This window comes from Dendrobates tinctorius, unplaced genomic scaffold (genome assembly GCF_039654945.1).
Source record: "Dendrobates tinctorius isolate UK_male_01 unplaced genomic scaffold, ASM3965494v1 ptg000312l, whole genome shotgun sequence".
Classification (NCBI taxonomy): domain Eukaryota; kingdom Metazoa; phylum Chordata; class Amphibia; order Anura; family Dendrobatidae; genus Dendrobates; species Dendrobates tinctorius.
Genome location: NW_027361979.1, coordinates 1,023,886 through 1,049,885, shown reverse-complemented (window position 1 = coordinate 1,049,885; position 26,000 = coordinate 1,023,886). Strand labels below are relative to the sequence as shown.

Here is a 26,000-nt window from a genome sequence, read left to right as displayed (position 1 = left end):
TTAGTTGCTGCTGCCACCTCTGGTCCAACTATAGCAACCCAGGCTGGTCAGCAGCTAGCTACTCCAGGGACTAAGTCCTCCTTTCAGTCCACTGAGCATTCCCGTGGGACGATCTCTCATTGGAGATTGGAGGTCACATGCTCAGGTCCTTCTCCAGCTCGGATTGGACCATCAGGAAGGTCAGGAAGGTCCCAGAAGGACGCTGCTGTAAAAGCGTCACATGGCCGCTCTGCCATGCGCTAGTATAGACTCAAATAGTTTGCATGTATCTGGTGACTGACTCATTATGAAACCCCTTTACCTTTGATACATATGTTGGTAGGGTTTAGAGTCCGAGTCAGCGCCTGTCAGTGGCTAGTCTATAGGCCACAGTCCATACCAGCCATCTGCATACAAGCGTCCGATGGTGTCGCCCACTGCAGGGCACTATCGGACAACGGCAAGTGACAGCCATGCCGCTGCAACGCCTTGCGCAACCCATGCACGTATCTGGCCCAACCCAGGGCGATTAGTGGCGTCCCCCCTTAGCGGCACTGTGCACACTTGCACGCGTAATTAATTTAACCCTTGCTGGCATCGCAGTCGCGCTGCTGAGAGCTTGCAGTCTGGAGGGACTTGAGTGGAGTGGGCCTCACCGCTGTGGGAGCGTGGTGATTATGTGGTGGAGAGTGCCTCATGGTTCTTGGACACTCTGAAGCAGGTCTTCCTGGGACCGCGAGTCACCCATGACACTGCGCTCTGGCTGCTGGCATTGTCACAGGGCTCATCCATGGTCAGCCACTTTGCCATCCAGTTCCAGACGCTAGCCTCGGAGTTAGATTGGCCAGATAAGGTCATCATTCCGGCATTCTGGAGAGGTTTGGCTGGCCATGTGAGGGACATTCTGGCCACCAGGGAGATTCCTGCAACACTGGAGGAGCTTATCACCGTCTCCACCCGTATAGACCTTCGCTTTGCCGAGCGAAGGTTGGAGCGGTCCCAGTATAGGCAGAAGTTTAGGTTGGCACCCAGTTTTGCTAAACCTCTGAAATCTCCCGAGCGGGCGTCTGAGCATCAAGAGGCTTCCCGTGTGGGATCCCAGCCCTGGCCCGCTCGAGCCCCTGTGATCTGTCATGGTTGCTGACAGTCCGGTCACTTTGCCCACCGGTGCCCACAGCGGCTGGGAAAATGCTCGCACCTAGTGGCCGTAGGAGGCGGCTCACTAGAATCTGCGGCGTTTTCCTCCAAGTTGTCCTTTAAGGGGACACTTGGGTTTGGTTCTTCCACTCTGGCAGTGGAGGTTTGCGTGGATTCCGGAGCGGAGAGCAATTTTATGTCATCTGCCTTCGCTCAACGGCACGCGATACCACTGGTTATGATGTCCCAGCCAGTCACCGTCAGAGTAGTGAACGGCGCGACTCTGCCCTCACAGATTACCCACCAAACCGCTCCACTGTTACTCTCGGTGTCTCCATCTCATAAGGAGACGATATCCCTCCTCGTCATGCCCGAGGGTATCGACCAGGTCCTTCTAGGGATCCCCTGGTTGCGGTATCACTCTCCCCATATAGAGTGGTCCTCGGGGAGAATTCTTGGTTGGAGTAAGTCATGTGAGGGTAGATGTCTGAGGGAGTATGTCCAGGTTGCCTCCACCGAGGTCCCCGCAGATCTTTCCTCGCTTCCGAAACACTATCGACAGTATGCGGACATGTTCTCAAAAAGGCGGCGGAGACCCTTCCACTGCATCGCCCCTATGACTGTCCTATTGACCTCTTGCCTGGTGCTGAGCCTCCCCGGGGTCAAGTCTATCCCCTATCTCTCCAGGAGACAGAGGCCAAGTCTCAATACATCAGGGAGAATCAGGCAAGAGGATTCACTAGGAAGTCATTGTCACCTGTGGGGGAATGGGATTCTTCTTTGTCCAGAAGAAGAGTGGGGAACTATGTCCTTGCATCGATTACAGGGGTCTTAACGCCATCACCGTTAAGAATAAGTATCCTCTGCCCCTGACATTGGAGCTGTTTGATAGGCTATGGGGAGCGAGAGTGTTTACCAAGCTTGATTGGCTGGGTGCTTCCAACCTGATTCACATCTTCGATGGGGACGAATGGAAGATGGCACGGGGACGGGCACTATGAATACCTGGTGATGCCCTTCGGGCTCTGTAATGCCCCGGCCGTCTTCCAAGACTTTGTGAACGATATCTTCCGGGATGTGCTTACCACCTCGGTAGTAGTCTATCTGGATGATATCCTCATCTACTCTCCAGATATTGACTCCCAACGGAGAGATGTTTGCAAAGTTTTCGACCTCCTGCGGGCAAACTCCCTCTATGCCAAGTTGGAGAAGTGTGTGTGTGAGCAGGAGTCCTTGCCTTTCCTGGGCTATATCATCTCCACCCAGGGTTTGGTCATGGATCCTGCCAAGCTACAGGTGGTGATGGATTAGCAGGAACCCCATTCTCTCAAAGCGGTGCAGCGCTTTATGGGGTTCATAAATTACTATTACCAATTCATTCCCCACTTCTCGACTTTGGTAGCGCCCTTGGTAGTCCTCACCAAGAAGGGTGCAAACCCAAAGTTGTGGTCGGATCCTGTCTCCAAGGCCTTCTCCTCTATTATATCCCATTTTGCTAGCGCTCCCATTCTACATCACCCCGATGTGGATAAACCCTTCATTCTGGAGGTGGAGCAGTCCTGTTCCAGAAGGACTCGCATGGTCGGAAGCACCCATGCTTCTTCTTCTCCAAGACCTTAACACCGGGAGAGAGGAATTATTCCATCGGGGACAGGGAGTTGCTAGCAATGAAGTTGGCCTTTTCAGAGTGGAGACACCTCCTGGAGGGGGCTCGCCAGCCTTTCCAGGTGTTCACCGACCACAAGAATCTGGTTTATTTACAAGCAGCCCAGCGGCTGAATTCTCGCCAGGCCAGATGGTCCTTGTTCTTCTCCCGATTCCACTTCACCCTGCATTTTCTCTCCGGGGAGAAGAACGTCTGGGCCGATGCTCTCTCCCGCTCCGTTGTGTCATCGGAGGAGGAGCCTCGGCTGATAGTCCCATCTGAGAGCCTGAGGACCATGGCTCCGGTCGCCCTTGAGTCTGTACCTCTGGGCAAGACTTTTGTCCCTGCCTGTCTGTGATCGGAGGTCCTCTCTTGGGCTCATTCGTCCAGGGTGGGTGTACATTTTGGGACCAAGCAAACCTCTGAGCTTCTGGCAAGGACGTACTGGTGGCCGCATTTGGCCCATGACGTCAGAGACTATATTAAGGCATGCATCTCTTGTGCCCAGAATCGGTCCTTTCGGCAGCAGCCCGCTGGGCTACTCTACCCCCTGCCAGTAGCGGACAGGCCCTGGGAGATGGTCAGTATGGGCTTTGTGGTGGGACTGCCCAAGTCCAGTGGCATCACCGTCATTTGGGTTGTCACCGACCATTTCTCCAAGATGGTGCATCTGGTACCACTCTCTCGGTTACCTTCTGCATAGGGCCTGGCAGCGTTGTTTATTAAGCACATTTTCCACCTACACAGCATGCCGGATAAGATTGTCAGCGACCGGGGTCCTCAGTTTGCGTCTCGGTTCTGGAGAGAGCTGTTCCCTGCTCAGCATTGAGCTAAATCTCTCCTCGGCCTATCATCCCGAGATGAACGGGTTGGTAGAGAGAGCCAACCAGATCCTGGTCACATATCTACAACATTTTGTCTCGGCCAGGCATGATGACTGGGCATCCTTGCTGCCGTGGGCAGAGTTCGCTTTGAACCATGCTGTGGCCAACTCCACCAGTCAGACCCCATTCCTCCTAAATTACGGACAGCATCCGCGTGTCCCTGTGTCCATGCCCATGTCATCCACAGATTCTAGGGTGGCAGACTGGGCAGTGGAGGCAAGTGACATTTGGGATTGCCCTCAGGATGCTATCCGGGCCTCCAAGAAGAGAATGAGGACCTCTGCTGATGCATACTAGTGTCCTGCTCCAACCTTTGCCCCTGGCGACTTAGTGTGGCTCTCCACCCGAAACATCAGGCTGCGGGTTGAGTCTACTAAGTTCGCACCACGCTACATTGGCCCCTTCAAGGTCCTTGAGCAGATCAGCCCTGTGCTCTACCATCTGGCCCTTCCACCACACTTGGCAATCTCTAACATGTTTCACATGTCCCTCCTTAAGCCTGTTCACATGTCCCGGTTCTCCGAGTCATCTGCCAGGACATCAGACCAGTCTTCGGATGAGTTTGAGGTCAATACCATCGTGGGATGCAAGGTGATGCGGGGCAAAAAGTTTTATTTGGTGGATTGGAAGGATCATGGTCCAGAGGCTCGGGCCTTGGAGCCAGTGGAGAACATCCACGCTCTGCTCCTTATTGAGGCATTTGAATGTAGCGAGGCTCAGAGAGGAGGGGGCCTAGGAGGGGGGGTAATGTTAGGCGTCGGGTTCCGGTTGCTGCACAGCAGGAATCCCGAGCCTTGCATTCGGCAGTCTCCCATTCCTCTCTGGCCGCACAGGAGGCTGCTCAGCAGTCTCGTCGATCTAGGCGCTCTGCTCAGACCAGCTCTGTAGGTTTAGTTGCTGCTGCCACCTCTGGTCCAACTATAGCAGCGCAGGCTGGTCAGCAGCTAGCTACTCGAGGGACTAAGTCCTCCTTTTGGTCCACTGAGTATGCCCTTGGGACGATCTCTCATTGGAGATCGGAGGTCACATGCTCAGGTCCTTCTCCAGCTCGGATTGGACCATCAGGAAGGTCAGGAAGGTCCCGGAAGGACGCTGCTATAAAAGGGTCACATGGCCGCTCAGCCATGCGCTAGTATAGACTCAAATAGTTTAGAGTGTATGATGATGGATGCATGTATCTGGTGACTGACTCATTATGAAACCCCTTCCCCTTTGATATGTATGTTGGTAGGGTTTAGAGTCCGGGTCAGCGCCTGTCAGTGTCTAGTCTATAGGCCACAGTGCATACCAGCCGTCTGCACACTAGCTTCCGATGGTGTCGCCCACTGCAGGGAACTATCGAACCGCTACAAGTGACAGCCACGCCGGTGCAACGCCTTGCGCAACTCGTGCGCGTATCTGGCCCAACCCAGGGCGATTAGTGGCGTCCACCTGAGCGGCACTGTGCACACTAGCACGCGTAATTTATTTAACCCTTGCTGGCATCGCAGTCACGGTGCTGAGCGCTAGCGGTCTAGAGGGACTTCAGTCCTGCGGTCTAAGGGCTGAGTTCTGTGACTATACGCTAGCGCTCACACTGCTGAGCTCTGTGAGCAATAACAGGCTACGGCATTTATTATTTGGCATTTGTGCGGCTCTGTGAGATAACAGAGTCCACCTCTGTACACATTGGGTGAGGTTAACCCGTGTGTTCCATTAGTATACTGCCATATCGTGTCTGCCATTACCGAGCAGCAGTTAACGCCTCTGCACGGTGTACCCCGGGCTCCGAATGCACCTAAATACCATCTTTATTATTTGGTGCATTCTGTCAGCCCGTAACACAATATATGTAGTACTGATTTATGTAAGAATAAAGATAGGTTCACATTAAACATTCAGAATGTCCTTTAGTGTTTAATAGGAGGCCCTTTAGTACAATTCCATAGCATATGGTAATGGCTATGATGTTTTTAATGTCCAAAATTTTCCATAGTCTGTTCATTCAAGAATGGGTGAAGTGATGTTCACATGAACAGTATGAGCAGCATGTGAAACACAAAATAAACTTATTAGAGTTCTCCTATCATATTAATTCATGGCATTTGCACAAAAGTTTTTATCCAACTATACAGGTTTTACAATGGCCCTCACAGTCGCCTGATCTGAACACTATTGAAAATCTGTGACTAAACCTCAAAATAACAAGACGAGCCAGGAATCTCATATAAGTGGAAGAATTTTCCAAGGAAGAATGGATGAAAATCTCTCAAACAAGAACTAAAAGACTCTTGGCTGACTACAAAAAGCATTTACAAGCTGTAATACGTTAAAAAGAGGTTACTGCTAGGTAGTAACCATACATCTGCCCATTTTTTTAAAATGTAAAAGATGAAAATATATTTGTTTACATAATATACAAAGGAAATGTGTCATCTTTACTTTTAGATAGTATTTAATCTTCAACTTGCTTAACTGCTCACAATAATAGTTATTTTGACCATGGCCATGCTTTTACATGCCACTTTATACAGGTAGAAAATCCTAGTCTATAGGAAATAGAAATAAACATTGAGCTGAATTTCCACTTGCCATACATATATATCTGACCTGTTTTATTTCCATTAATTCTTATAATGAAAACTTCTTCAGGGGTATTTTTATTTCAAATTATCCAATTGTACATTAAGCAGTCATGCTTTTGGTTAGAACTCAGCCAATCATTTTTTTTGTACTAATTTTGTCTACTTGCCATTTATGTTCTTGTTATAATCATAACCCAATGAACAGACATGGTATCTCTTTAATGGTCTCTCAATACAGCTTACATGTGTGAGTTTTTATATTATAGAACTTTTTATCCTCCATTTTCTGAAAGTAAGAACACCATAGAGAAAAATAGTTTGTTGGTTCTACTTCTTTTTACAGATCCATAAATTATTCACAAGTGAGTCCTGTACATCTGTCTTTGCGAATACTGACGAGAAAGAAGTCTCAGCATTAGTGTTGAGCGATACCTTTCGATACCCAAAAATATCGTATCGGATGGTATCGCTCGATACGAAAAAAATATCGGGTATCGCCGATTCCGATACCGGAAGTCCCATTCAAGTCAATAGGACTTCCGGTATCGGAATTAAAAAAAGCCCTTTATTTCCTTGTTGGCTAATTCTACATAATTGAAAACAAATAAGAATCATGTAGAATGTATTGTGGGAGGTGGAGGAGACATTAAAAGCATAGTGGTTTATTCAAATCACATGGCATAGCATTAATTCCAATTTTTTTTTCAATACGTTCGGAGTTAAAAAGATATTGACTATGTTAACCTTTTTTATATTTTGTCAGATATGTACTGTATGTTTCACAACTTCCATGCTCTTCACCTTCTTTTGTACTTCTCCCACACTTTCTCCTTCATGATCCGCAGCAGTAGCATTTTTTTCATCAACTTTTTCTTCACCTTATTCATCTTCTTCTTCTTCATCTTCTCCCCATTAATTTTTTTTTCCATTCTTCAAATTCTTCTTATTCAGCTATTATTAATTTTAATATGCTATTTCTTCATCTTCTTCCTATTCTTCTTTGTCTTCATTTTCTCATGGTGACAGGCATTCCTGTAGTACTTATCTATAAAAGTTATAAGATTACACCTTACGTTCTGCCTGTCACAAAAGATTTACAACAGGATTTGTCCGCGTTCAGTTTGGCCTGCAGCAGCAGGCATTTTCCAGGGGCACCACGAGGAGGAACGGACTCACCCCCATTTACTGCTTAGTCTTCTTCTGCTTATAATTTTGATGTCTTCTATGCTGATTTTTAGTCTTATGCTTAATGTTCTTCTGCTTTCTGTTCTTCTGCTTTTGCTTCTTCTGCTTCTTGTTCTTCTGTCTTTTGTTCTGTATCTTGGTGGTTGTCTTCATGTTCTTTGTCCTCTTGGTCTTATTATTTAGGGTCATATTTCTGGTCTTCTTTGGTGTGGTCTTCAGGGTCGTCATTATCAGGGTCGTCGTCATGGAGATCAATAAGGATTACCAAAGACAATTTCAAAAAGCTTGATCTTGGAAATGTAGCAGAAGGTACAAGAAGGCTGAGAAACTGGCGGGAACCAGCAGACAGTGCTGGCACCCGGATGGGTAGCAGAAGGAACAAGAGCCAATGGCACTACCGAGGACCAACTGACGGTGCTGGACCACGGTTACAAAGCAGAAGGTACCTGTGCTAAAAAGCACTACCAAGGATCAGCTGATGGTGCTGGACCTCGGATACCGAGATGGAGGCACCTAGGCCAAAGGCTGTGGCAAGAACCAGCAGACAGTGCTGGCACCCGGATGGGTAGCAGAAGGAACAAGAGCCAATGGCACTACCGAGGACCAACTGACGGTGCTGGACCACGGTTACTAAGCAGAAGGTACCTGTGCTAAAAAGCACTACCAAGGACCAGCTGACGGTGCTGGACTTCGGATACCGAGATGGAGGCACCTAGGCCAAAGGCTCTGGCGAGAACCAGCAGACAGTGCTGGAACCCGGGTGGGTAGCAGAAGGTACCCATTGAAAGCAAAGTAGCCAGGCCGCAAGCCGGCCGCAGTTACCGAAACCCACAGTCCTACAGGGGGTCCATGCCCCATTGGCACTACGGATCCAGCCTTCAGTGCCAGTTCCCGCAGCCCACATAGGAGTCACCTAAACTGCAGGCACCGTAGAGTCGGCTAACCCGGCCGCAAGATGACAGGACAACGGATTGGTGGCATAGTGACCTTGACACTACCCGGAAACAGCAGACGTGCTGAAAACAGGCTGGGCAACAGGGAGTACCCGTGCCAAAGACACTACCGAGAACCAGCTGACGGTGCTGGAACCCAGATAGGTAGCAAAAGCTACAAGAGCCAATGGCACTACCGAGGACCAACTGACGGTGCTGGACCACGGTTACTAAGCAGAAGGTACCTGTGCTAAAAAGCACTACCAAGGACCAGCTGACGGTGCTGGACTTCGGATACCGAGATGGAGGCACCTAGGCCAAAGGCTCTGGTGAGAACCAGCAGGCAGTGCTGGAACCCGGGTGGGTAGCAGAAGGTACCCATTCAAAGCAAAGTAGCCAGGCCGCAAGCCGGCCGCAGTTACCGAAACCCACAGTCCTACAGGGGGTCCATGTCCCATTGGCACTACGGATCCAGCCTTCAGTGTCAGTTCCCGCAGCCCACATAGGAGTCACCTAAACTGCAGGCACCATAGAGTCGGCTAACCCGGCCGCAAGACGACAGGACAACAGATTGGTGGCATAGTGACCTTGACACTACCCGGAAACAGCAGGCATGATGGAACCAGGCTGGGCAACAGGGAGTCCCCGTGCCAAAGACACTGCCGAGCACCAACTGGCGTTGTTGGAGCCCACGGACAATCATGGTGTAGGCCGAGGCCTACTTGGTGGTAGTTTTAGATTGTTTGTAGGCTACAACAGACTGTCAACGTGCTCCAATTAGGCATCTGTCTCCACTCTGTTTCCAGGATTTCACGTGACCACCAACACCGCCAGTTTATGCATACAGTAGCCGTCTGCCCAATCCACACGTGTTCCTGTGTTACTGGTGTTCTGTAATGTCAGCAGATCCCCTGATGTTTGTCTGCCAATGTCTCCTGCTCTGTCCACATTCCCACCACTTGCAGTGGGAAGGTGGACAGCGCAGGAGACAGTGCCGGACACACATTGGGGATCAGCTCACGTTACAGAACACCAGGAACACAGGAACAAGTGTGGAATGCATGGACGGCAACTGTGAGCATGAACTGGCGGTGTTGGAGGTCAGGGGAAATACTAGAGACAGAGTGGAGACAGAGGCCAAATCAGAGAATGTTTAAATCTGAAGTAGTTACAATTTGGAGGCAGCAGCAGTTTGCCCTCCACACAGCAAGGGATTGTCATGTCGGACACTGTTCACACCAGGGTGTCCGGCAGACAGCGGTAATACCCTGTTGGGTATTCTGTTCCAGTCGGGATAGGGTTAACCAGGTTGTCATGTTGGCTGAGGGCTGGGCCACGCCCTTGGTCTTTAAATAGTTCGTCCTGACTATGGGCGTCGCCGACTATAGCTTTAGCCTAGTGCTAGCAATACCGGTCAGCAGTGGTGGTGTTGGAGCGTCTGATATCTGGTGCAGTATATCTCTCAGTGGTTCTTTCTCCAATCTGTTATATATATATTTGGTTGCCCTTGCACTTTATTGTATTCCCTTGTGTATTAACTGTGTGGTGTTTCTTTTACCCCTGTCCATACGTATTTGTGGGGGCTGGTGTCTGGTCCCCTCACTGGGTGGAGGGAGGTGGGTTCAGCTTAGGGCTGGACAGGAGACAGGGACAGGGTGGAGGCTCAGGCAGGCACACCTTCAGTGTAAACCCTGGGTAGAGGGACAGACAGGGTTCCCCTAGTCTGAGGGACATCGCAGGGGTCCCGGGGTTTTTGCCTAAAGTAACCTAGGCATACCATGACATTATAGTCGGCCCAAATAATAAAGTGAGAGAAAAAAAAAAAAAAAAAAAAGGTATGGGTAGGGAATATAGGGGTTACTTACTATGGATCCTATACTTTCCCTAACCAAGCAGCTGGAGGCTCTATCCATACAGGTCACTGAACTCAGGGGGGCGGTCCAGCAACAAGGCCTGTCAGCTCCTGCAGTACCTGCTGAGGCTGCAGCCAGGGCAGCTGAACCCAAGTTTCCCCTTCCTGAACGATTTGCTGGTGATCGTGGTAAGTTCACGGTGTTTCGTGAGTCATGCAAATTGTATTTCCGTATGCGTCCACATTCCTCAGGTAATGAGGCTCAATGCGTGGGCTTGTTGATTTCTTTGCTGAGTGGTGACCCACAGGCCTGGGCCTTTTCACTCCCTTCAGACTCACCGGCATTTGAATCTGTAGATTTTTTTTTCTCTGCTCTGGGTTTGATCTATGACGATCCGGATAGATTAAACTTAGCAGAGTCTAAGATACGCTCACTACTACAGGGTGATCGACCAGCTGAGGATTACTGCATGGAATTCCGGCGCTGGGCGGTGGACACGCAGTGGAATGACCCTGCGCTTAGAAGTCAATTTTTGCATGGGGTTTCTGGAAGGGTTAAACAGACTCTCCTAATGTACGAGACTCCCGCCTCTCTGGAGGCTGCGATGGCACTTGTAGTATGCATAGACCGACGTCTCCGTCAGGGGGCGCTGGTTTCGTTGCCTCTGGGAGGTGGGGGAGTGGTCGGTGAGGTTGCCGCGGGTGAATCCGTGGAACCCATGCAGATCGCTGGTATAGCACAGTCACCGAGTAACAAGCCTAAACGTCCTTGGCACAGAAGGCAGGGGCTCTGTTTTTTTTGTGGCAAAGGAGGACATTTTATTAACGCTTGCCCCCTGGTACCTAAGAAGGGCGCACCGGCGGAAAACTGATAGGCTCAGAGGGTTTGGAGGAGTCTAGTCTGAGCCTTTGTGTATCCTCCGTCATGGTTTCCCAGTGTATGCTCCCTGCTAGGGTAGCACTTGGGGGGCAAATGCTCTCTATTACAGTGTTTGTTGATAGTGGCTCAGCTGCCAATCTCATTGATGAGAAGTTCGCACATACATCGGGATTTCCGGTGGAGAAATTGCCGAACCCCATCCGGGTGGTTACCATCAATGCTTCCCCATTGTCTCAAGGGGAGATCACAGAGTGTGTGTTGGATATACAACTCCACATTGGAGTATTACACTCAGAGCGGGTAACTTGTAAGGTGCTTAGTAACTTACCGGCTCAGATGGTTCTGGGCTTTCCATGGTTGTCAATGCATAATCCTGTTATTGATTGGAAGACCCAGGAAATAATTCAGTGGAGCAGGGAGTGTCAGGAGAAGTGCCTGGCTACATGTATTTCCGCTTTGACCCCCAGTATCCCGGAGCCGTTGCTGGACTATGCGGATGTATTTTCTGAGAAGGGTTGTTCAGAACTACCACCGCATCGCCCCTATGACTGTGCTATTAGGTTGAAACCAGGGGCCAAGTTACCTAAAGCTAGAATGTTTAATATCTCAGGTCCCGAGAGGCTAGCTCTCAAGGAATACATTGCGGATAGCCTGAGCAAGGGTCATATTAGACCTTCCTCTTCTCCTCTGGCTGCTGGCTTCTTCTTTGTTAAAAAGAAGGATGGCGGTTTACGCCCATGTCTGGATTTCAGAGAACTCAACCAGATTACGGTCCGTGATCCTTACCCTATGCCACTTATACCCGATTTATTCAACCAAGTGGTTGGTGCCAGGTGGTTCTCCAAACTGGACCTCAGGGGGGGCGTACAATCTTATAAGAGTCCGTCAGGGGGATGAGTGGAAGACGGCGTTCAATACCCGTGAGGGTCACTTTGAGAGTTTGGTAATGCCGTTTGGGTTGACTATGGCACCGGCGGTCTTTCAACACTTCATTAATGATGTCTTCTCTCAGCTGTTGGGGAGGTTCGTTATAATTTATCTTGACGACATCCTCATTTTCTCTCGCGACTATGATACACATATAGAGCATGTTAGACAGGTTCTGCAGTTGCTCAGAGAGAACAGGCTCTATGTCAAGCTTGAAAAATGTGTGTTTTTCGTACAGGAGCTACCGTTCTTGGGTTATATAATCTCCGCCTCAGGTTTTAAGATGGACACCGCAAAGGTGCAGGCGGTACTACATTGGGATCGGCCTGATAATCTTAAGGCGCTTCAGCGATTTCTTGGCTTCTCCAATTACTATAGGAAATTTATTAAGAACTTCTCTATGATTGCCAAACCACTGACTGACATGACTAAGAATGGTACCGACTTTTCTGACTGGTCTGAGCCTGCGGTACAGGCGTTTGAATTCCTCAAGAATAGTTTTGCCTCAGCGCCCATTCTGGTGCAGCCCGATGTCTCCTTACCATTTGTCGTGGAGGTGGATGCGTCGGAGGTTGGAGTGGGGGCTGTACTGTCTCAGGGCCCTTCTTGGGCCAAGTTGCATCCGTGTGCCTTCTTCTCCAAGAAGCTGTCGCCTGCGGAGCGTAATTATGATATTGGCAACAGGGAATTATTGGCCATCAAATTGGCATTTGAGGAGTGGCGACACTTCTTGGAGGGGGCTGATCATCAGATTACAGTGATAACCGACCATAAGAATTTGCTTTATTTAGAATCTGCTAAGCGCCTGTCCTCCCGACAGGCTCGCTGGGCATTATTCTTCACCCGGTTCAACTTCATTGTTACCTATCGACCTGGGTCGAAGAATGTTAAGGCAGACGCTTTATCCAGGTGTTTTCCTGGTGGAGAGTTATGTGAAGAGCCGGTGCCTATTCTCCAAAAGGGTGTGGTGGTATCTGCCATCACGACAGAGATTGAGGCAGAGATTGCGGAGGCTCAGGAGGTGGTACCGCCGGGGTTGCCTGCTAATAAATCTTTTGTGCCGCTACATCTACGCTCTAGAGTGTTGGGCGAACATCACGACACGTTCCTCGTTCCCGTCCCGCTGGTAGCTTGCAGCCTCTCGGGGTGCCCAGTAAGCCATGGACTGAGATTTCCATGGATTTTATTACTGACTTGCCCATCTCGGCAGGGAACTCGGTCATTTTGGTAATTGTTGATAGGTTCTCCAAAATGTCACATTTCGTTGCTTTACCGTCTTTGCCCAATGCTAAGACTCTTGCTCAGATATTTATTCGCGAGGTGGTCAGACTTCATGGTGTCCCGTCTGACATTGTGTCTGATCGAGGTATGCAGTTTGTGGCAAAGTTTTGGAGAGCTTTTTGTTCTCGCCTTGGAATCAAATTATCTCATTCATCAGCTTTCCACCCTCAGTCGAATGGACAGACTGAGCGGATGAACCAAAACCTGGAGCAATACTTGCGCTGCTTTATTTCCGACAATCAGGAAGAGTGGTCAGCGTTTCTTCCTCTGGCAGAATTCGCAATAAACAACCATTGCCAGGAATCGTCTGGGGAATCTCCTTTTTTTTGTGTGTATGGTCAACATCCTCAATTTTGCACCTTGCGTCAGGGGTGCTCAGTTGGCGTCCCTGAGGAGGACCAGTTGGGAGCTCAATTGTCGTCTGTTTGGAGGAGAGTCAAGCAGCGCTTGTTGAAGGTGGGTTCCAGGTACAAACGGGTGGCTGACTGCAGACGTGTGCCAGGTCCGGACCTGTGTGTGGGTGATTGGGTGTGGTTATCTACTAGGAACATTAAGCTCAAGATACTGTCACTTAAGTTGGGTCCCAGGTTCATTGGCCCATTTAGAATCTCCGCAGTGATCAACCCCGTGGCATTTCGTTTGGAGTTGCCGGCTGTGTATAAGATTCATAATGTATTTCACAAAGCATTGCTAAAGAAGGTCGTGGGTTTGGTGGATGGTTCCCCCGGGCCACCACCTCCCATCTTGGTGGATGGCGCGTTGGAATTTGAGGTGTCCAAAGTGGTGGACTCTAGGGTTGTGCGTCGCACTCTACAGTACCTGGTCCACTGGCGTGGCTATGGTCCTGAGGAGAGGACATGGGTGCCGGCCTCTGACATTCATGCCGATCGACTGGTTACTATGTTCCATCGTCGCCATCCGGACAAGCCAGGTCCTCAACATGGTGAGGTTCCGGAGGTCCCTCGTAGAAGGTGGGGTACTGTCATGTCGGACACTGTTCACACCAGGGTGTCCGGCAGACAGCGGTAATACCCTGTTGGGTATTCTGTTCCAGTCAGGATAGGGTTAACCAGGTTGTCATGCTGGCTGAGGGCTGGGCCACGCCCTTAGTCTTTAAATAGTTCGTCCTGACTATGGGCGTCGCCGACTATAGCTTTAGCCTAGTGCTAGCAATACCGGTCAGCAGTGGTGGTGTTGGAGCGTCTGATATCTGGTGCAGTATATCTCTCAGTGGTTCTTTCTCCAATCTGTTATATATATATTTGGTTGCCCTTGCACTTTATTGTATTCCCTTGTGTATTAACTGTGTGGTGTTTCTTTTACCCCTGTCCATACGTATTTGTGGGGGCTGGTGTCTGGTCCCCTCACTGGGTGGAGGGAGGTGGGTTCAGCTTAGGGCTGGACAGGAGACAGGGACAGGGTGGAGGCTCAGGCAGGCACACCTTCAGTGTAAACCCTGGGTAGAGGGACAGACAGGGTTCCCCTAGTCTGAGGGACATCGCAGGGGTCCCGGGGTTTTTGCCTAAAGTAACCTAGGCATACCATGACAGGGATCAGCTGACGTTACCGAACCCCACATTCACATGAACGAGTGTGTTTTTCTGTGTGGACAGCACTTCCGAGCACCAACTGGCGTTGTTGGAGCCCAGGGACAATCATGGTGCAGGCCGAGGCCTACTAGGAGCCAGGTGTAAAGCTGAGGTATTTTGACTTTGGAGGGAGCAGGACACTTTGCCATACACACAGCAGGGGTTCAGCCGACGTTACCGACCCACACTTTCAAACAAGTGTTTTTTTCTGTGTGGACAGCACTTCCGAGCAACAACTGACGATGTTGGAGCCCAGGGATAGTCATTTTGTAGGCTGAGGCCTACTTGGAGGCAGTTTAAGATCAGACGTTGTTTGAATTTGCAGTCAGCAGCAGTTTGCCCTCCACACAGCAGGGGATCAGCTGACATTACCGACCCCCACTTTAACATGAACGAGTGTGTTTTTCTGTGTGGACAGCACTTCCGAGCAACAACTGACGATGTTGGAGCCCAGGGATAGTCATTTTGTAGGCTGAGGCCTACTTGGAGGCAGTTTAAGATAAGACATTGTTTGACTTTGGAGGGAGCAGGACACTTTGCCCTCCACACAGCAGGGGATCAGCTGACGTTACTGACCCCCACTTTCACATGAACGAGTGTGTTTTTCTGTGTGGACAGCACTTCCGAGCACCAACTAGCGTTGTTGGAACCCAGGGACAATCATGGTGCAGGCCGAAGCCTACTAGGAGCCAGGTGTAAAGCTGAGGTGTTTTGACTTTGGAGGGAGCAGGACACTTTGCCCTCCACACAGCAGGGGATCAGCCGACGTTACCGACCCCCACTTTCACATGAACAAGTGTTTTTTTCTGTGTGGACAGCACTTCCGAGCACCAACTAGCGTTGTTGGAACCCAGGGACAATCAGGGTGCAGGCTGAGGCCTACTAGGAGCCAGGTGTAAAGCTAAGGTATTTTGACTTTGGAGGGAGCAGGACACTTTGCCCTCCACACAGCAGGGGATCAGCCGACGTTACCGACCCCACTTTCACATGAACAAGTGTGTTTTTCTGTGTGGACAGCACTTCCGAGCACCAACTAGCATTGTTGGAGCCCAGGGAGAATTATGGTGTAGGCCGAGGCCTACTTGGTGGCAGTTTTAGATTGTTTGTAGGCTACAACAGACTGTCAACGTGCTCCAATTAGGCATCTGTCTCCACTCTGTTTCCAGGATTTCACGTGACCACCAACATTGCCAGTTTATGCGTACAGCAGCCGTCTGCCCAATCCACACGTGTTCCTGGGTTACTGGGGTTCTGTAATGTCAGCAGATCCCCTGATGTGTGTCTGCCACTGTCTCCTGCTCTGTCCACATTCCCACCGCTTGCAGTGGGAAGGTGGACAGCGCAGGAGACAGTGGCGGACACATATTGGGGGATCTGCTGACGTTACAGAACCCCAGTAACACAGGAACACGTGTGGAATGCTTGGACGGCAACTGTGAGCAGGAACTGGCGGTGTTGGAGGTCAGGGGAAATACTAGAGACAGAGTGGAGACAGAGGCCAAATCAGAGAATGTTTAAATCTGAAGTAGTTACAATTTGGAGTCTGCAGCAGTTTGCCCTCCACACAGCAGGGGATCAGCTGACGTTACCGACCCCCACTTTCACATGAACGAGTGTGTTTTTCTGTGTGGACAGCACTTCCGAGCAACAACTGACGATGTTGGAGCCCAGGGATAGTCATTTTGTAGGCTGAGGCCTACTTGGAGGCAGTTTAAGATAAGACGTTGTTTGACTTTGGAGGGAGCAGGACACTTTTCCCTCCACACAGCAGGGGATCAGCTGATGTTACTGACCCCCACTTTCACATGAACAAGTGTGTTTTTCTGTGTGGACAGCACTTCCGAGCACCAACTAGCGTTGTTGGAGCCCAGGGACAATCAGGGTGCAGGCCGAGGCCTACTAGGAGCCAGGTGTAAAGCTGTGGTATTTTGAATTTGGAGGCAGCAGCAGTTTGCCCTCCACACAGCAGGGGATCAGCTGATGTTACCGAACCCCACTTTCACATGAACGAGTGTGTTTTTCTGTGTGGACAGCACTTCCAAGCACCAACTAGCATTGCTGGAACCCAGGGACAATCAGGGTGCAGGCCGAGGCCTACTAGGAGCCAGGTGTAAAGCTGAGGTATTTTGACTTTGGAGGGAGCAGGACACTTTGCCCTCCACACAGCAGGGGATCAGCCGACGTTACCGACCCCCACTTTCACATGAACAAGTGTTTTTTTCTGTGTGGACAGCACTTCCGAGCAACAACTGACGATGTTGGAGCCCAGGGATAGTCATTTTGTAGGCTGAGGCCTACTTGGAGGCAATTTAAGATCAGACGTTGTTTGAATTTGGAGGCAGCAGCAGTTTGCCCTCCACACAGCAGGGGATCAGCTGACGTTACTGACCCCCACTTTCACATGAACAAGTGTGTTTTTCTGTGTGGACAGCACTTCCGAGCACTAACTAGCGTTGTTGGAGCCCAGGGACAATCAGGGTGCAGGCCGAGGCCTACTAGGAGCCAGGTGTAAAGCTGTGGTATTTTGAATTTGGAGGCAGCAGCAGTTTGCCCTCCACACAGCAGGGGATCAGCTGACGTTACCGAACCCCACTTTCACATGATCGAGTGTGTTTTTCTGTGTGAACAGCACTTCCGAGCACCAACTAGCGTTGTTGGAACCCAGGGACATTCAGGGTGCAGGCCGAGGCTTACTAGGAGCCAGGTGTAAAGCTGTGGTATTTTGAATTTGGAGGCAGCAGCAGTTTGCCCTCCACACAGCAGGGGATCAGCTGACGTTACCGAACCCCACTTTCACATGAACGAGTGTGTTTTTCTGTGTGGACAGCACTTCCTAGCACCAACTAGCGTTGTTGGAACCCAGGGACAATCAGGGTGCAGACCGAGGCCTACTAGGAGCCAGGTGTAAAGCTGAGGTATTTTGACTTTGGAGGGAGCAGGACACTTTGCCCTCCACACAGCAGGGGATCAGCCGACGTTACCGACCCCCACTTTCACATGAACGAGTGTGTTTTTCTGTGTGGACAGCACTTCCGAGCAACAACTGACGATGTTGGAGCCCAGGGATAGTCATTTTGTAGGCTGAGGCCAACTTGGAGGCAGTTTAAGATAAGACGTTGTTTGAATTTGGAGGCAGCAGCAGTTTGCTGTACACACAGCAGGGGATCAGCTGACATTACCGAACCCCACTTACACATGAGCGAGTGTTTTGTCTGTGCGGACAGCACTTCTGAGCCCCACTGGCGGTGTCGGAGCCCAGGGAAAATCAGGTAGTAGGCCGAGGCCTACTTGGAGCCAGGTGTAAATCTGAGGTTGTTTGACTGTGGAGGGAGCAGGACACTTTGCCATACACACAGCAGGGGATAAGCTGACGTTACCGAACCCCACTTTCACATGAACGAGTGTGTTTTTCTGTGCGGACAGCACTTCTGAGCACCAACTGGCGGTGTTGGAGCCCAGGGAAAATCAGGTAGTAGGCCGAGGCCTACTTGGTGGCAGTTTGCGATTGTTTCTAGACTACTACTAACTGTCAACGTACTCCAATTAGGCCTCTGTCTTCACTCTGTTTCGAGTATTTCCTCTGTCTTCCAACCACGCCAGTTGCTGCTCTGAAATGCCGTCTGCACAACCCACACTTGTTCCTGTGTTACTGGGGTTCTGTAACACCAGCTTCTCCCTAGAGGTGAGTCAGGCAATGTCTCCTGCTCTGTCCACATTTCCACTACAAGTAGTGGGAATGTAGACAAAGCAGGAGACATTGCCGTGCTCACCTCTGGAGATGAGCAGATGTTACAGGACCCAGGTAACACAGGAACAGGTGTGGATTGTGCAGATGGCACTTGAGAGCAGAAACAGGCGGTGTTGTAGGCCGGAGGAAATACTCAAAACAGAGTGGAGACAGAGGGCAAATCAGAGAACATATTAAATCAGAGGTAGTCAGAAGTTGTAGGCAGCAGGAGAGTTTGCCGTACACACAGCAGGGGATCAGCTGACGTTACCGAACCCCACTTACACATGAGCGAGTGTTTTGTCTGTGCGCACAGCACTTCTGAGCACCAACTGGCGGTGTCGGAGCCCAGGGAAAATCAGGTAGTAGGCCGAGGCCTACTTGGAGCCAGGTGTAAATCTGAGGTTGTTTGACTGTGGAGGGAGCAGGACACTTTGCCATACACACAGCAGGGGATCAGCTGACGTTACCGAACCCCACTTCCACATGAGCGAGTGTTTTGTCTGTGCGGACAGCACTTCTGAGCAACAACGGGCGTTGCTGTTGCCCAGGAAATAAAGTTCAGGTCATAGAAACATGAACACAACATGAGACCTGGATCCTGTTGCCAGACAATTATTTATTCTGGAAGAGGACTGGCAAATTCAGGTGAGATCCAGGCCTTGTTCATTTTCACAAAAGTAAGCCGGTCAACATTATCGGCGGATAGTCGCGTGCGACGGTCTGTTACCACACCACCTGCAGCACTAAAGACACGTTCCGATAATACACTGGCAGCAGGGCAAGCCAGCACCTCCAATGCATACTTGCTAAGCTCTGGCCATGTATCCAGCTTAGAGACCCAATACTTGAATGGGGAAGAGCCGTCTGGGAGAACACTAACAGGGCACGACAAGTAGTCTGTCACCATCTGACGGAAACATTGCCTCCTGCTGACTGGAGCCATCTGTGATGGTGTAGCCGTTTGTGGCGGTCCCACAAAACTTTTCCACATTTGGGCCATACTGGCCTTGCCTTGTCCTGCGGCACTGCCTCTGCTACCTCTTTGTGCAGAGCTTCCTCCACTGCCTCTACCCACATGGCTGCTTTGAAAAGCACTACCAGCAACACTTGCGGGGGGAATGGAGAACATGTTGGCCTGCACAAGTGTTTCTTGGTACTCCCGCATTTTTCGCTCCCGGTTCAACTGTGGTATGAGGCTTTGTAAGTTGTCCCGGTAGCGAGGATCTAGGAGGGTGTACACCCAATAATCAGCCGTGTGGAGAATGTTGGCAATGCGGCGGTCATTTAACAAGCACTGCAGCATGAAATCAACCATGTGCTGCAGACTGCCAACTGGACCGGAAACGCTGTCCCCAGCTTGAGGCAGCATCTCTGCCTGCTCAGCATCACCCCACCCTCGCTGTACACACTGACTACTAGAGCCTTGTGTACCTCCCTCCTCTGGAGAGATGTGTTCCTCCTCCATTGACTCCTCGTCATCCTCCTCACTAAGTGTCCCCTGCCTGGGCCTTTGTGTGGAAGCACGTTGCGCAGATTTGCCAGAAGCAGATGGCATTTCTGACTGCTCATCCTCGACCTCTTCAAAAACCTCCTCACTTAGTGCTTGTAAGGTTTTTTGAAGCAGACAGATGAGGGGGACAGTCATGCTGATTAGTGCATCATCTGCACTGGCCATCCGCGTGGAGTCATCGAAGGCACGCAAAACTTGGCAGATGTCCCTCATAGTGGCCCACTCAGTGGTGGTGAAGTGTGTCCGGCGCACAGTGCGACTTGTTTGCGCCTGATGCAGCTGGTACTCCATTACTGCTGCCTGCTGCTCACACAGCCGCTCCAACATATGTAACGTTGAATTCCACCTGGTGGGGAGGTCACATATGATGCGATGTTCTGGCAGGCGGAATCGTCGTTGCAGAGATGCAATGCGCGATCTTGCCATGCTGGAACGCCGCAAGTGAGCACACTCTAGGCGAACCTTGTGCAGCAGTGCATCAAGATCCGGATAGTCCCTCAGAAAGCTCTGCACGACCATATTGAGCACGTGTGCCAGACATGGTATGTGAGTGAGGTTGCCTAGGCCCAGAGCTGCCACTAGATTTCGGCCATTGTCACTCACTACCAAACCTGGCTGGAGATTCGCTGGCACAAACCACACATCGCTCTCCTGCTTGATGGCATTCCAGAGCTCCTGTGCTGTGTGGCTCCGATTCCCCAAAGAAATTAATTTAAGGACGGCCTGTTGACGTTTGGCCACACCTGTGCTCATATCTGGCCTAACAGGCTCACGCAGTGCTGATTCCGAGGGACTAGAGTAGGAGGAGGACTCAATATGTACAGACTGCATTCCTGCAATCCTTGGAGTTGGCAGAATACGTACAGAGCCACTCTCCAGATCTGTACCCGGCTCCACAACATTGACCCAATGGGCAGTGAGGGAAAGGTATCGTCCCTGTCCATGGCTACTGGTCCACGCATCGGTGGTCAGGTGGACCTTGCTACTGACGGCATTTAGCAGCGCATTTTTAATTTTTCCCTCCACATGCTTTTGCAGGGCAGGGACGGCTTGCCTGCTGAAATAAAAGCGGCTGGGCACATTGTATTGTGGAACTGCCAATGACATAAAGTTCCGGAAGGTGTCAGTCTCCACCAGCCTGAATGACAGCATCTCAAGGGCCAGTAGTTTGGCAATGCCGGCATTCAGAGCCAGTGCTCGGGGATGGTTTGCAGAGTATGGACGCTTTTTCTCCCATGCCTGTGCTACTGATTGCTGGTGAGTGGCCTGGGAGTGTGCTGATGACTGAGAACGTGGTTCAGTGGGTGGAATTTCACTGGGTCTCTGGACAACAGTGGCAGTGGTTCTTCCATGGCGTTCCAGTGAGGAAGCCGAACCAGCTGTGTGTGAGCTGGAGGAAGAGGCCCCAACACGAGCTGAAGAGGTGGTAGGTGCTGCTGAAGGTTGGCCTACATCTTCAGTGTGTCTGTGTAACTCCACCTCGTGCTTGGTACGCACATGTTTCCACATATTTGTGGTATTGAGGTTGCTCACATTTTTCCCTTGTTTCACTTTCTGATGACACAGCTTGCATTTGACAAAGCAAATGTCATCTGCAACTGTGTCAAAAAAAGACCACGCACTGCAAGTCCTGGGAGCGCCCGTTTTGTGTTTTGGAAGAGGATTGCTCCTCACGGGTGCCAAAGTGGAGGCTACAGGCAACCAAGTCTGCCCCCGTCCTCTCCCTCCTCTTTTGGCCGTTCGGGGAATCTCTTCCTCAGAGCTGCTCCCACCACCTTCCTGTGGCTGACGCTATGATGGGTCAAGGACCTCATCATCTCCACTCCCCTCTTCAAGCACCGGCTGGTCCTGGGTTGTCTCGCCAGCACCGTACGCACCAGAAATTGGCAACTGAGTCTCATCATCATCAGATGAGCACTGAGGTGTGCTGACAATAGGCACTGGCCCACCCGCCTCTTCAGATTCAGAGGGACAAAGCAGTTGCGCATCACTGCATACTCCCTCTTCTTCACGCTCTAGAATGCTGCTTGGCTGGCCACCTCTTTCCAAGCCAACAGATTCTGAGAACAGAAGTAAAGATTGAGATGGCTCCTGTCCTGGACTCTCAGACTGCCTGGGCAATTATGCAGGTGGTGAAGAGACAGATGGTTGCTCTTCAGTGCTCTGGCCTTGGGAGGATGCGGAAGTCATTGAAGTGGATGCGTTAGCTGCCATCCATCCGACAACGGCTTCAATTTGTTCGTCACGCAGCAGTGGGGTACGGCGAGGTCCTACAAAGCTGCGCATGAAGGACTGTTGCCTGGTAAAAGTGGGGGATGCCGGGTCACTGGTGGCCGCAGCAGACACCGAATCCCCACGTCCTCTCCCTGCTGAATCCCCCCGTCCTCTCCCTGCTGAAACTCCACGGCCACGACCACGTGCCTTACTCCCTGCCTTCTTCATCTTGGTAGACTGATAAAGATAGGCAGAAAAGTAAAAAAGGGGTGGCTTAGTGTTCCTATTCCTGAACACCTGCTAACCAGTATAAGAAACACTAATTTGGCTAAGAGTGTGTGTACTACACTTTAATATGATCTAATGTGGCCTAGACAACTGTAAAGTGGAGTGTTTGGTGAACTTTATTTCCTTTTTTTTTTTGGGGGGGGAAGAAAAGGATGTGACCAAAGTTTGAAAGCTATAGTATCACAAACTTTTTGGAGCGATTATAATGCAGGAAGCTAACCTACAATGCAATTGATGAGGCTCCAAAAAATAGGGTGATACTAGCCTGGCTGGCCCTGAAGGGCACAAGCCAGCAAAAAGGCTCCTCTATCTAATCCTATATAGTGTTTGCAACCAACCAATGACAGTGGATGCGGTTGGAAGCACACTAATATAGGAGCAAAAATCTGGCTAAATTAGCTGCAAAAAAAGGACTATGTATGAGGCAGTGGCGCACGCTGAGCGGACTACAGCTAGCGGTGGCTGTAGAACACACTGCAACGTGAGCTGCACTCACACACAGAGAGACCTATCAGACAGCCAAAAACAGTGCAGAGAAATGGGCTATAGCACTGAAAGGCTGCTGAAAGGCTCCGCTGTCCACTCCTTTAGTGTTTGCAACCAACGTATATGGATACGTATGGAAGCACACTATACAGGAGAAAAAAAAAGCAGCAATAAAAGAAAAATGTGTATGAGGCAGAGACTCACGCTGGGCGGCCTGCAAGCAGACGTGCCTGCAGGACACACTACACAGCGTGGGTCTGCACTCACACAGCCCTTGCAGACAGCTGTGAACACTGCTGCTAGGCAAAAGAAAGCTACAGTGGTGGTTTATGTAGCCTGGATAAAGCACAATATTGTTTTTAGAATCGCTATTTCTAACTGTCCCTCACAGTCTTCAACAGCAGCCTGTCCCTAACTGAATTCACAGCAGAGTGACCAGAAATGGCGGCTGCAGCGGTTTTTATAGTGCATCATGACATCATTTCAGCAGCCAATCACAGCCATGCCAGTAGTTAACATGCCTACATGCCTAACAGGATGTGCCCACACTTCTGAGGATCCCCATTGGCTGAATCAAATCGAGCGGGCTCCTAGCATTATGGGAACTTCCGATTCCGGTATTCGATATGAAAAAAGTATCGGATCTAAGTATCGGAATTCCGATACAGCTAATATCGGCCGATACCCGATACTTGCGGTATCGGAATGCTCAACACTACTCAGCATTATTCCTGTACCTTCCTTAATCCAGGTGTAACATTGGCACATTCGGCCCCCATTTATAGTGCCAAGTGCTCACAAGTCATGTCAGCTTTACAACCTATTCTATTTCTGTTTTTAAAGTTGTAATTAAGTGACTCAACGTGAAACTTTGAAGCAGGGAGCTTCTCCATATTTTGATGAAATGTGAAGATTGTCTGATCTCCTACCGTTTCCTAGATTGGCTACCATCCTGAAGAACAAGAACACATTTTGGCGTAACTTAGTGATAGGATTTCACATCGTATTCACTTTCAGGCTCCAGGAAATATTTATTTACTGTAATAGGACGCCGGTGCTAATTTGCTTGTACAAATTTCTCCTCCTTGATAAAGCGGCGGGGGACGTCGCGAAACGCGGGTCGGAGGCCCCACTGTTGGACCCCTTCCTCCTCCCCTCCCCGGTGAGTTGTTCCTTGGTCCTCTGATATGATTTTTTGATCCTGGCCAGCGCCCGCTCTATCTTTCTGACTCTTACTGTGAGTGGGTATTTGCATGAACGGATTTGGTTCTTGCTACTTAGTTTATTTCAGATCTGCTGGGCTGGTATCTTGATCTAAGACATGACCTAAGGTTCACGGTATATATCCACCTGGTCTTTCCATTCTGGGGGGTGTGAGGTTGGGTTATGGGACATACTGTCCATACTATTTATGAGCACATCTGTTATTATCCGTTTTTGTGCTTTTGTTTTTTATAATAATAAAAATTGTTCTTTTCTATATGGGATTTATAGCGTGCTCTTGTGTTTCTCCTTCTAATAATTATTTGCTTGTACAAAGGTAGATTTCAGCAGGATCTGCCACAGAAAGATTTTATTATTTTTGAGGTTCCTCACATATTAGTCTATAGTTTCAGTCATCATTCCATAGGACAAATATATGAAAACCAGTTCTCCCTGCTATCAAGGAACCAGAATTAAACTGTCATCAAGTTGTCCTTCTTTGTAAAAAGTATTGACATTCACACTTGCGGTTTTTGGCGCTGCGCACTATGCGCAGTGCAAACGCATCATGCATTTTTGTGCGTTTTTTGTGGGTTTGTGCGTGTTTTTTTAAAAAAATGCATGCTTTTTTTGCGCTGACGTGCGCTTACCATGCGCACGTCAGCGCACCCATTGACTTTAATGGGTGGTTGGGTGAAAAAAAGCGCATTGTGTGCGCATACATTTTTTGGGGGGCAAGTCGGACTCTCAAAAAATGCAACAGAGTGCATTTTGTGCGCCCGAGCACACACTCCAAAAAAACGCATGCGCATACAAAAGCGTACAAACGCATGTGTATGCGCACCCATGTTAAGAATAGGAAAAAAAACGCATGCGCTTTTTTGCACAAAAAAACCAGTGCAAAAAAACGCAAGTGTGAAACCAGCCTGACAAATGTTGCGTTTTCATTTTGCTGTTCTTTATGAATTAAGTTGAATAGAGCTATAGTGCAACACCAATTAAAAAAGCGACAGCGTACCTCCGTGTGCCCCAACTTCTAAGGTACATGATTTTCATATTAATGTAGAATATTACAAAAGAAATTATAAAGGTTTCCTTACCTTAAAGGGAGCTTGTTACTCTGAACCAGGTGTCCAATTTACCAGCAGAAAGTAAAAAAGTAGGAGGAACTGATTTATATATATGATAGAGTGAAACATTCAGTAAAACTCAATTTTTATTCATGCAAATCTCTTCTGTTTCCATTCTTAGGAGTCTATTAGACAGCCCTATGTATGACTAGTTTCTCCAAATGACTATTCATATTTATTCTAGTCCAATAATTAATATTCACGTAATAGTGCCATTGAACTGACAAATCACAATGCCTTACAATGAACATATTATACGCCCTAATAGTACAAATAAACCACAATATAGAACCTAAATAATGCTGTAACCTGAGATACATATGCCACTGGACACTAGAGAGTCAATGTAAACTAGATTGAGCCGATAATGGTAGATTCTGGGTAGTAGAAATCTATGAATGGTGCAGACCTCAGGACAGTTGTCGGCCCCATTTTTTTACTGTTCTTTAGCGATCTGTTTCCAATTTGTTTCATAGCCAGTTAGAAATGTCAATCAATGCTGTAAACCATATTACATCACTTCATAACTGCAGAAATGTCCATGTTTTATGATTTCTTAACCTAGTTGTGTTTGGTCTTTGAAA

General features: G+C 49.5%; 1 protein-coding gene across 2 annotated transcripts in view; it reads left to right on the top strand.

Annotated features, from left to right (window-relative positions):
* Positions 1–26,000, top strand: part of LOC141073688 (contactin-associated protein-like 5) — a 960,637-nt gene that overhangs the window by 437,425 nt on the left and 497,212 nt on the right. The window lies entirely within an intron of this gene.